We start from the raw sequence: 11,747 nt of genomic DNA on the forward strand, positions 1-11,747 counted from the left end.
GTTGTGAAGCTGATGTCATTCAAAATAATCTATTGATATTTAGTATTTTTAAATTCAAATGGGAATAAAAATACACAAAGTGGGTCCCTTAACAGCTCAATACGGAACGCAGACTTTTGTTTCTAACATCTCCGTTTTTAAGGGACTGTTGGTAACCTGAGTGGTGCAGGGGATTGTAGACATCTTTTGACATAGACCTGTTCCAGATTTTCGACTTTTTCATTATCGTTCCATTCACTTTCACTGCAATGTTTACAAATGCAGCCCTCCACGATGGCTCCACATCTTGGTCCTGACCGGTGAAAACGTTTTATACATTTTGATAGAATATAAGACATTTTAAGGCCAATTTTAAATTCCAATGATTGTATTTTAGACTTTTTAAGTCAATGTGGATACGACCCTGTTTCAGTATGGACAGGGAGGACTGTTGAAAGTGAAATTTTTTTGTCAATGAGTTTTAGATTTCAGGCAGTCGTTGACTGCAAAGGATTTCCATCCAAGTGTTCAAGTTCATGGTTATGTTATCATTAATAGAAAAGCCTAAAACAAAGTATTTGTTTTACCTCTCAGACTGAATGCATCAATCAGAATAAAAATATGGTAAATAGAAACTCCTTAGGTGTTTATTATTGGAGTCCAACAGACATTTGGCCTGAACCAGTAAAATAAATTGAATTCTTGGCATTTGCACACTACAGACCAAGCAGTCCAAGCATGTATAATTGATTCTCAACAAACAATGCAGCCGGATGTGTGCCTGATGGGGGAGGATAAATTCCAGATGACATTTATTTGGATGATCCGCAGATGTTAGCAAATTTGATCTTTTTCAAGCGGCGCCTTCATAACATAAACAAAGCATCAAAATGATTAACTCGTAAATTCAATTTGAGCCAGATTAATTCATATACTGTAAATGACTGGAATGGTTTAGCGCCATAATCACGGTTTGGTGCTTTTCTCGATTTTAAGGTTGAAGTTTAAGTCAGGTCTTAGAATCTATGTGGCAATTTTTGACATTTGTTTTGATATTGTCCTTAAATATTTTAATTTGTCAGGAGCTGGGAGTATAGTACTTGTTTTGGGAGGCGAGAATCAGGCCACCACATGACCAGTCCAACAAAGTTGGTGTTGTGCAATGATGGCAGTGATGGTGGGAATGTTGGATACCTCTAAGATGCATATTGTACTCCCAGGTAATCTTGATGGTTATCCTGAGGCATCATTGGTGATATGGCTCTAGTGCCTGCTGCATGTGGTCCACCAATCTGAATCTTGCAGCAGGGTGGTCAGCACTAAGGCTTTAAAGTCCTGGCTTGGAGGTCACAGTTTTAAAGACCCTTTTTCTCATTTTCCAAAAAAAAAACACTGGCAGAGCTTAGGCAGTGGTGTACTTCTTTGTCAGTGTTTGCCTTGGATGACAGCAAACTCCTGAGGTAAGTTAAGTGCTCCACATTGTCGAGTCTAGTATTGTCAATTCAGATATGTCGAGGCGAAACAGGGGTAGTTGTGTTGAAAGGTTGCTGGTAGAGGATCTATTTTTAATGTTAGGGTCCAGGCCAAACTGCTTGTATGCTTTGGCAAAGGCATCCAGAAGCAGCTATAGGTCCTTTCTGAATATGCTACAAGGGCATTATCATCTGTGTACTGCAGATCAGCGATGGATGTGGTAGGAGTACTGCCCTTTGCCCTAAATCTGTTTATATTGATTAGTTGACCATCAGTCCTGCATACGATTCTGACTCCTTCTGACATGTTTTCCAGTAAGATATAGGAAGGCAGAGGTGAAGATGGAGAAGAAGTTGGTAGCAATCACACAACCCAGCTTTACTCCAGTATGGACGCAGAAGGGTTCTGTTTGATTTCCACCCCCACTGAGAACAGTGGCTGATATGTTGTCGTGGAGCAGTCTTAGTACCTGCATTTACTTGTCTGGCCAGCCAATCTTTGTCAAAATCAACAAGAGAGCTTGACGATTCACAGAGTTAGATGCTTTGGTGAGGTCTATGAAAGCCACGTACAGTGACTGATTTTGTTCCTAGCATTTTTCTTGCACTTGGCACGCGATGAAGATGAAAGCCATACTACCCCTGTTTAGACGAAAGACAATCTGATAGTCTGGAAGGATGTTTTCGGACAGGTGGAGAATCTTACTTGCTAAGATTCGGGCGAGAGCTTTCCCATTAGTGGACAAAGAGGAGATGCCGCGCTAATTTCCACAGTCTGCCTTTTTACCTTTTTTGAAGATGGAGATTATTAAGACATCCCTAAATTAATATGGGATTTCCTTCTTTTCTGACACTTTGAGAAACAGAGAATGTATATGGCTGAGGAAATCACGTCCACCTTTCTTTAGGATAACTGCTGAGATGCCATCGGGTCCAGCAACCTTGTTGTTCTTCATGTTCCGAATGGCATCCTGCACCTTTTGTAGACTGAGTGGTGCACCTATGTCTTTTATTATGTGCTGTAGTGGCAGTTGATCAAGGGCCTCCATCTCAAGCCTGTTTAAAAGCTCTTAAAAACATTTTTCCATCTGGTTGTTATTGTCGCCCAGTCCATCCTTAGAGCGAAGGGGAGCTAGGCAACGGTGGCTGGGCCATATACAATTCTTCTGCATTAAAGAAACCTCTGGTGTCGCCACAGTCAGCAAGCTGCTGGATTTCCAGAGCCTTTCTTGTCCACCACTCGTTCTTCAGCTGCTTTACTCAGGATTAGACAACTGCGTTTGCTTTGGTATAGGCTCCTCTTATTGCCTTGAAGTTGATTAATTTTTTCAGCAAATAAATGTTTGCCGCTAGATGTCAATGAGCCGAAATATCTCATTGTCATTCTCATCTAGCCAGTCTTGAGGTTTTCAGGTCATCTATTCCAGGGTGCTTTTACAGGAGTCGATGATAACAGACTTCAGCATATCCCAGTGTTTTTCAATATCATCTGACTATTGTGGATATTGGGCAGATTAGTGTTCACACACCGTTGGGCCTTTGTGCCGCATCTTTAAGGCCCCCTACTGCTCCGAGTTACCGGACAACTTAGCCTTGAACCGCAAGGTGTCAGTTGTGTGGCCATGAGGAGGCAAGTACGAGTTTTGGCAGTGGAGAGGCTATGTACCAACTGAGGAGACTTACACACATGGCTCCCTTTTTACCTCCTGTAAAAAGGTGGCTCGCCGGCAGCGTTAGCTGAAAGCAGAAAGTAGCAAGCAGAAGCAGCATGCATTACCTACAAGCAGTACTACTCAAACACTAATGCACTGATTGCATTATACGCCCTGTGAAAAACACCCACACACTTTATTTTGAGTACAGCGTGGAAACAAAACGCAAAACAAAAACTGCATAGATTTGAGTAAACAGCTTTGTTATTCAAAATGGAACGTAATAAACAACCAACTGCTTGTAAGTAATTGTCCAAACGATACAGTTCTCCAAACAGTTTAAAATACAATACAGTGGTACTTTGGGATACAAGTTAATTTGGTTCAATGACCCAATTTGTACATTGATAAAGCCACAAATTAAAACCAATTTAATCTGTGCTTTGCCCCGAAAACAACACAATTTCAACATGCAAGATGCCTTTTAAAAAGAAAAAGCAAACTTTAATATAAGAAAACATTTATAAAAACAATACACTATAATGAAGTACAAAGAACTACAGAAGTTTTATGGAGAAATAATACTAATGTACAGCACTTACCTTGTAAAAAATATTTCTACAATTCTTCAAGCTGGTTCTCTGTCAAACACACCATAAGCAGCTTCCCCATATTTTAGTGGAATAATGCCTGCCTATCATTTAGATATTATTATAACATGTTTGGCTGGCAATATCGATTCCTGCTTCAGTATGGTGCAGACTAACAGTGATATGCTCCAACTGCTATACCAAGTTAGCTAGCTAAAAGCTGGGTTATGTATTTCATTATTTATTTATTTAATTCAATGAACATCATCTAGTTCTTCTTCTCAGCACTGTTCTTCACTCTCATTTTCTTCCCCCTCATGGTAGAATAAAACAAAGTTGTGTCCATCTCTAGCGAGTAGCTAATGCTAGCGAACAAGACAGGATGTTTTGGTTGGATCTTACGGGGTTCACTGTGACATTTGCTACGCCAACCAGCAGTGGGGAGGATCATAACCTAGAATTTTTCTCGCAACTTAAAGGACAACAATTAGCCGAGAGACAGCTGATATCTCAAAAAATTTGTAAGCTGGAAACTATAACTTAAGAGAGGGCTAAACTATTTTACCAAAGGCAACATTCACGAAATTCGTGTTTCAGAAGGCGGATATTGTAATGTGGGTGTTGTGAGTGTTGTGCTCGTGGTCAATGCAGAGAAATCAGCCACCACATAGATTACACTTTCAAATGTACCAGGAAAAATAGAATATAACTTGGTTACTCTCCATAATTCCCCTTATAGATATAACATTAAAGGAGAGAAGTTACATAAAAAGCGTAACACTCCACCACATGCTACATCTTTAGCATTCATAAAAAAACCAATAGATTTCTTTAGTAGGCCTACCAGTTGTCGACAATCAGAACACTTATTAGAGGAAAGTAAATTGTGTAATCCTTTGTATTTATGTATGTAATGCTGTAACTAAGGGACTTCCCGAACGTAAATGTTGCATTCAATTACTGAACTAACCTTGTGCTTGTTGATGTTCTTCACGTTCAGTTGAAAAATGTGGTGTCCCACAAGCTTGCTTTGAACCAATCAAGACATTTCTCATAATCTGTCTTGGGTTTTAGAAATAAAGAGTTTTGCTCCGTCCAATCTCTCCAGATATCGAATAGCCACATTACCATGTTTTCTGAAATAAACGGCAATTCTACTGATATTTGGTGTCCGTCTCAATGCTCATGGCATATTGTTTGTAGGACAAGCTTGGTTATAGCGGGAGGGCACTGTGAATTACCCGCAATCTAATTGGTTTAAATACTCAGGATGATTGACAGGTCGGAAGCATGTATTAGTGAATCCACACTTTTGCTGATGCTATTCACATGCATCACTTGTTGGTCAAATAAGGTTTCCTGGTGGTGTTAGCCAGTCGTCAAACTCCCATTCATCTCTTGGATGTTCGTGTTGCAAAGTATGTCGGCTAATCGCCATGTTTACCTGAAGTCTATCTAAACAAAAATGTTTTGTGTGTTAGCAGTGCCATGACTGATCAACTGCTTAAAGGAGCCATATGTAAGAATTTCATGTCAAGTCATCATTAAATGGCCCTGATATGTCAAAAGGCATTAATAAATCATGTTGTTTTTGAATACCTCTATAACTGATAACAGAAGTTCAGCCGGAATATGCTTATTTCAAAATTAGATTTACAGCCCTGAAATCGTGTTATTGTTTTCATTTCGATGCCCCGCCCTCCACCGTTTGACCAATTAGGAAGTCCGAGAGTGTGTTACATCCGGGTTGCCAGTTACGCACCGCCATCTTTTTCTAGCTAATGCCACTAAACATGTCAGACCTTAGTAAATCCAAAAGGCCTCGTTACGATGCTCAACTTTTTCATGACAAAGCTAGGAACAAAACAAAGATTTTTATCGAGATGCCTTTGAAAGATGGAGACGGTTTAAGGTGGAGAAGATATTTTCATCCGACGCCAAACTTGATAATTTCCTCCTTGATAGGTAAGTAAGGCATTTATGTTTTCTTATTACTTGTAATACATGGAAATAGACATTTTGTTTGTAAACTATATTGTCCAACACAGTCTATGATCTTGTCTAACAAAGCTAATATGTTCGGGCAACGAATGCTTAGCATGCTAACCCACATGCTAGACACAACAACATATAGGTTAACTGTGACATTTAACTATGACATAGTCCCATTTACGTCTGGTTGTGTTTCCTTGGTTTGTGTTTATTTCCTGTGTAGCGCTCTTATGTTGGTTCCTTTTCCTGCTTGTCTCCTTGAGCGCTATTTCCCCTCACCTGCCGCTGATTGGCAGCCTGGCCACACCTGTTGTCAATCACCTGGCTGCTATTTATGCATGCCGCACCCTCCAGTCAGGGCTCGATGATTGTTTCTTGTTTTCTGTTTCATTGTTTCCTGCATGTGCACTGAGCAGTTGCGTTATTTCCTTTTTGACATTAAAGTCATGTTTACCTTCCCTACACCTGATATCTCTGCATCTTGGGGTTCAAGACCAACAGCACCCGGCAGAATCATCGAGCCAGGGTACGAACCCGGGGAGGTTTGGTGGCCTGTCTGGAGGCATCGGATGGCTGCTCGGGAAAGGGCCGCCGACGAGAAGTGGCCCGCTTGGTCTCCATGATGGACAAGCTCTGTGGCTTGAAAGCTGCATGGACTGGTTCTTCGACTCCTTCCCACCTGTCCCTGTTGTCTGTTCCGGGGGGACGGCCAGAATCGGCAGGACCCGAGATCCCACAGGTTCCTCCCCGCTTCTTCAGCCGTTCTTAGGATGTCTGAAATCCGTCCCTTGAGGGGAGGGGGGCTAAGGTCAACTGTGCGACAGGGGAAGCAAAGCTCTCACCTCTCCCAGTGAGGCCACTTCAGACGCCGACAGTCCAGCCGCCTGCTGCCCCAGCTCTGGACACACCATCTTCGTCTACAGAGGGCCGTCCCTTGGCGCCGTCATCTTCGTCTCCAGCGGGCCGTCCCATGGCGCCCTGATCTTCGTCTCCAGCGGGCCATGCCTCAGCGCCATCATCTTCGTCTGCGGCGGGCCGTCCCACGGCGCCCTCATCTTCAACTCTGGCGGGACGTCCCACGACGCCCTGATCTTCGTCCCACAGCGCCCGCAGTCTTTGTCTCCAGCGAGCATCCCACGGGCACATCGTCGGTGCTATTCCAGGCAACTCTAGTTTACCTGCCACACAAGCAGCCATCAGACGCCCACACGCCTCCTCCTCATCGGCCAAAATAGTGGCCGTTCTGTGGTCGCCCGCCTCGCCAGATGCAGCAACGTTGAACGCGTCGCCGCCACCTGACTTTCCCTTGCTGGCTGCGAGGACACAAGGCTTGGCAACGAGCCGCCAACCCCGCCCTCCACCCTCCCCTCCCCAGGCAACTCTAGTTTACCTGCCACACAAGCAGCCATCAGACGCCCACACGCCTCCTCCTCATCGGCCAAAATAGTGGCCGTTCTGTGGTCGCCCGCCTCGCCAGATGCAGCAACGTTGAACGCATCGCCGCCACCTGACTTTCCCTTGCTGGCTGCGAGGACACAAGGCTTGGCAACCAGCCGCCAACCCCGCCCTCCACCCTCCCCTGACTTTTGAACCCTGTTTTTTTGGGAGGACGTCCAGAATCCCGGGGGGTGTGGGGGTGTACTGTGACGATCTTCTCACATTCACGTCTGGTTGTGTTTCCTTGGTTTGTGTTTAGGTTTTTGTCCTATGTTTGGTTCATTTTACTGCTTGTCTCCCTGAGCCCTATTTCCCCTCACCTGTCACTGATTGGCAGCACCCGACACTAACGGGGTAAATATATGCCCGTTAGCCTGTATGTCGATGTGTCATCGAACTGACAGTGCAAAATATATTTTTGACAAATAAAACCTACGTGGATATGGGTAGTGTCATGGCAATGTCAAACGTATGGAGACAGCCAAATGACATAATAAGATAATACCTCAATCGTGTTTACATATTGTGGACTACATGTACCAAGTTATATGGCAATCTGAAACGTTTGAAACAGTAGCCTATAGGCATACTTTGGTAAAATGTCTCCTCTTTAGTTTTGGGCGTACATTAGACTGCTAAGCATGCTCTACTTATTTTCACCAGTATAACCATTGCTAGTGTTGGATGTAGTTCGTTTTAGTCTTTGTTTTCTGATAGTACTGACAATAAACATATGATTGCCATTTGTTGTGATATTGTACGCAGGCATGACGTACTTCTTCCTGAAAATAACCTAATTCTGTGTAAAATGTGTTGGTTAGAGATTTGTTATTGACAAAACGCTTGTCTATTACTCTATTATGGTCCCAGCTCCTCAACCCCTAGTAAGAGGCAGTGGAAGTTTGAAGTTCCTTTGAAGTATCTGGCAACCTCAGTCAGGGAGAGGGGGAAGGGACTACAGAATTTTGATCGTGATTGCAGTACCATTTCTGGCCAGATTCTTACATTAAAAAAAGCCAAGTAAAGTCCCAACTTTATCAACAGCTACATAGAGAGATGGCCTTGTTTTATTATTAGTTCTAGACTGCCGTCACCAAGGGGGAACAAGTACTGATCACAGTCCCAAACAGACACCTGCCTTCCCATCAGTGGGGGTTTTTAGATAAGTGGTGAAATGACTGTGAATTTAGGTTGTATCCTCAGGTTTTAGCGTAATTAACGTCTGCTAAATTCAAATATTGACAGAACATAATTTAGGTTATGTTTATTTTTTTGCCTAATGAATGAATACATATTAAAAAAATAACTATGACATGATTATAGGAGGGAGTCCAGCATTGACTATTATAAATTACTTAGCATAGTGCCTATAGTAGAAATGTTATGAATGGTGTGATGGTGGAATGTAGTACTGCTCCTTGACCTTTGGTCCGGATGCTGTGTAGCCCTTGCTGTGTAGTACTCATGAAGTGAAGTGAATTATATTTGTATAGCGCTTTTCTCTAGTGATTCAAAGTGCTTTGCATAGTGAAACCCAATATCTAAATTACATTTAAACCAGTGTGGGTGGCACTGTGAGCAGGTGGGTAAAGTGTCTTGCCCAAGGACACAACGGCAGTTACTAAGATGGCGGAAGCGGGGATCGAACCCGGAACCCTCAAGTTGCTGGCACGGCCACTCTACCAACCGAGCTATACCGCTCCAAATGCTTTCAAGGTTGACAGGTCTGTTATTATGTTACTTCATATAACTAATGTAGTTGTTTGTAGTACATTCTATTGTATTGTTTATCATACAATATTGTTTATCTAAAAGTTATTTTTTTCTTTTTAAGCTATATATTAAAAGTAAGTTGCTTTAGGGTGCAAGCACAGATCATATTGATTTTAATTAATTTCTATGTACGGCGTTGATCTGAGATACAAGTGTTTTGAGACACAAACTATGGCACAGAACCCATTAAACTCCTAAGTGTAGTTATTACTATAAGTGAGATGTTGTTGCACATTTCTGATGACAGAAGACAAAAAGCTCACTCTTTCCTGTACATACACAAAACTTGAAGCCGTAGTTTTGAAGATTCTTAAAACCTCTGCTTTTTGAGGACAAAAACCTACATGTTTGCGTTTTTGGACTGTGATCACATACTGTAGATGAGAAATTACCAACCGACACATAAATGCTTCCTGCCAGCATGATGAAAATGATGAGCGCACAGAGCCTAAAAAAAACAAAAAAACGAGAAGAAAACAAAACACTTGATATTTATTTTAATTAATGTCTCATTTCCTGCCTCTGGAAAGCATTGATGAAGCTGCTTGGGTGGTTCATCACAAAGCGGAGGTATCAAGAAGTGCCACACTTGGTATGTCTACCAGAGTGTGATATTGGACTGAGCCCTGAGCCAGCAGGATATCAGGTGGTCTTTTAATTACTCCTCTGGTATCGGTAGAAATCACAACAGTGGCAGATGGATACTTTTACCTCAGTTATCAAGGTCCAATGAACAGGAGAACCTTGACAGTCTTTTTATAACATTGAGCCCGAAAGCCAGAATATGAAAATATTACCGTGAATTTACACCGCACACCCCATGCGGTATGCCTTTATGCTTGACCTGCCTTCTGATTCTTACAAACAAACTTTTCAACAACGCTTGCCTTACAAACCTGAAACAGCTGGCCATCCATCTGGGGTATATCTAAGGTGCTGTAGAGCTAAAACAGTCGCAGCTAGGTGTGTAACGTTAAGCCATAGTGACGGTTTGGTACATACCTGGGTTTTAGAGTCAAGGTTTGCTTTAGTGTATACCACCCTGGTCTTCATCGTTTTCCCGGCTAAGGACCCCCAATTGAAACAGAGATGATGTGGAGACACCCTACTTATATATCTTAAATTATATAACAATAATAATAATGGATTAGATTTATATATCGCTTTTCAAGACACTTAAAGCGCTTCACAAATATTTAAGAACCCATCATTCATTCCCTTCACATTCATACAATGATTGTGATAAGCTACATTTACAGCCACAGCTGCCCTGGGGTAGACTGACGGCTGCCAATTTACACCTATGCTCTGACCACCACCAAACTTTCATTCACATTCATACACCAGTGTGAGCGGCACTGGGAAAAAGGTGGATGAACTGTCTTGCCCAAGGACACAACAGCTGTGATTAGGAGGGCGGACGGGGGAATCGAACGAGAAACCCTTAAGTTGCTGGATGGCCGCCCTACCATCTGAGCTATGCTTTTAATATTATAAAATTATGTCACAATTTATTATTATAGAAATTGTGTTTAAAACATTTAACTGGTCCTAAAGTACATTGTTATTGTGCAATACTCACCTGTACCTCCATAATGTACACATTGGAATGTACATATCCATCAATCCATCCATCTTGTTCCGCTTATCCGAGGTTGGGTCGCGGGGGCAGCAGCCTAAGCAGGGAAGCCCAGACTTCCCTCTCCCCAGCCACTTCGTCCAGCTCTTCCCGGGGGATCCCGAGGCGTTCCCAGGCCAGCCGGGAGACACAGTCTTCCCAAAGTGTCCTGGGTCTTCCCCGTGGCCTCCTACCGGTCGGACGTGCCCTAAACACCTCCCTATAGAGGTGTTCGGGTGGCATCCTGACCAGATGCCCGAAACACCTCATCTGGCTCCTCTCGATGTGGAGGAGCAGCGGCTTTACTTTGAGCTCCCCCCGGATGGCAGAGCTTCTCACCCTATCTCTAAGGGAGAGCCCCACCACCCGGCGGAGGAACTCATTTCGGCCGCTTGTATCCGTGATCTTGTCATTTCGGTCATAACCCAAAGTTCATGACCATAGGTGAGGAGGGGAACATAGGTCGACCGGTAAATTGAGAGCTTTGCCTTCCGGCTCAGCTCCTTCTTCACCACAGCGGTTCGATACAGCGTCCGAATTACTGAAGAGACACTGCCCCTTGTGGATGACTTCAAGTACCTCGGAGTCTTGTTCACGAGTGAGGGAAGAGTGGAATGTACATATGTACATGCATAACATTTTTGCAGCTGTTAATTTAGGGTGCCCGGCAGGGGATATTGATAAAATGTGTCCAAGCCCACTGAGAAAAACGTACCCCTCAATTTTGCATCACATTGGCAAATCAATTATTTCTAATTGAGTATCAACAACCACATTGGAAGGTTTGACTGTGTGAAGGGTGAGCGAAAAACGGCAAATTCTGCCTTGAGTTCACCAAAGACCTGAAACTGTCTCTCAAACTCACACAGTAATCTTGCAATCTTGTCTTGATACAGTTTCATGTCGTCATCAAAGTATGTTGCACACACCTCTCTTAGACAGGGGAAGCTTGACAGCTGGGTCTTCCACCAAGTCAGCTTCATCGTGAATGCACGTGTGCTGTCATAACACGTTTTTGCGACCTTGCAACATTTTGTTGAGAGTATTCAAATGCTCCCTCATATCCACAAGAAATGTTAGGTCCTGCAGCCATTGTTAAGATTGAAATTCCATTATAGGTTTACCTTTGTTCTCCGTAAGTTATAAACAGGCACGTAAACAGGCACTGAGTGAACACAATGTGTCCGCCATGTCCTCATGTGTCATGTCTTTTTATTTTTTTCGGACTATAATG

Source organism: Entelurus aequoreus, linkage group LG13 (genome assembly GCF_033978785.1).
Source record: "Entelurus aequoreus isolate RoL-2023_Sb linkage group LG13, RoL_Eaeq_v1.1, whole genome shotgun sequence".
NCBI classification, from domain to species: Eukaryota; Metazoa; Chordata; class Actinopteri; order Syngnathiformes; family Syngnathidae; genus Entelurus; species Entelurus aequoreus.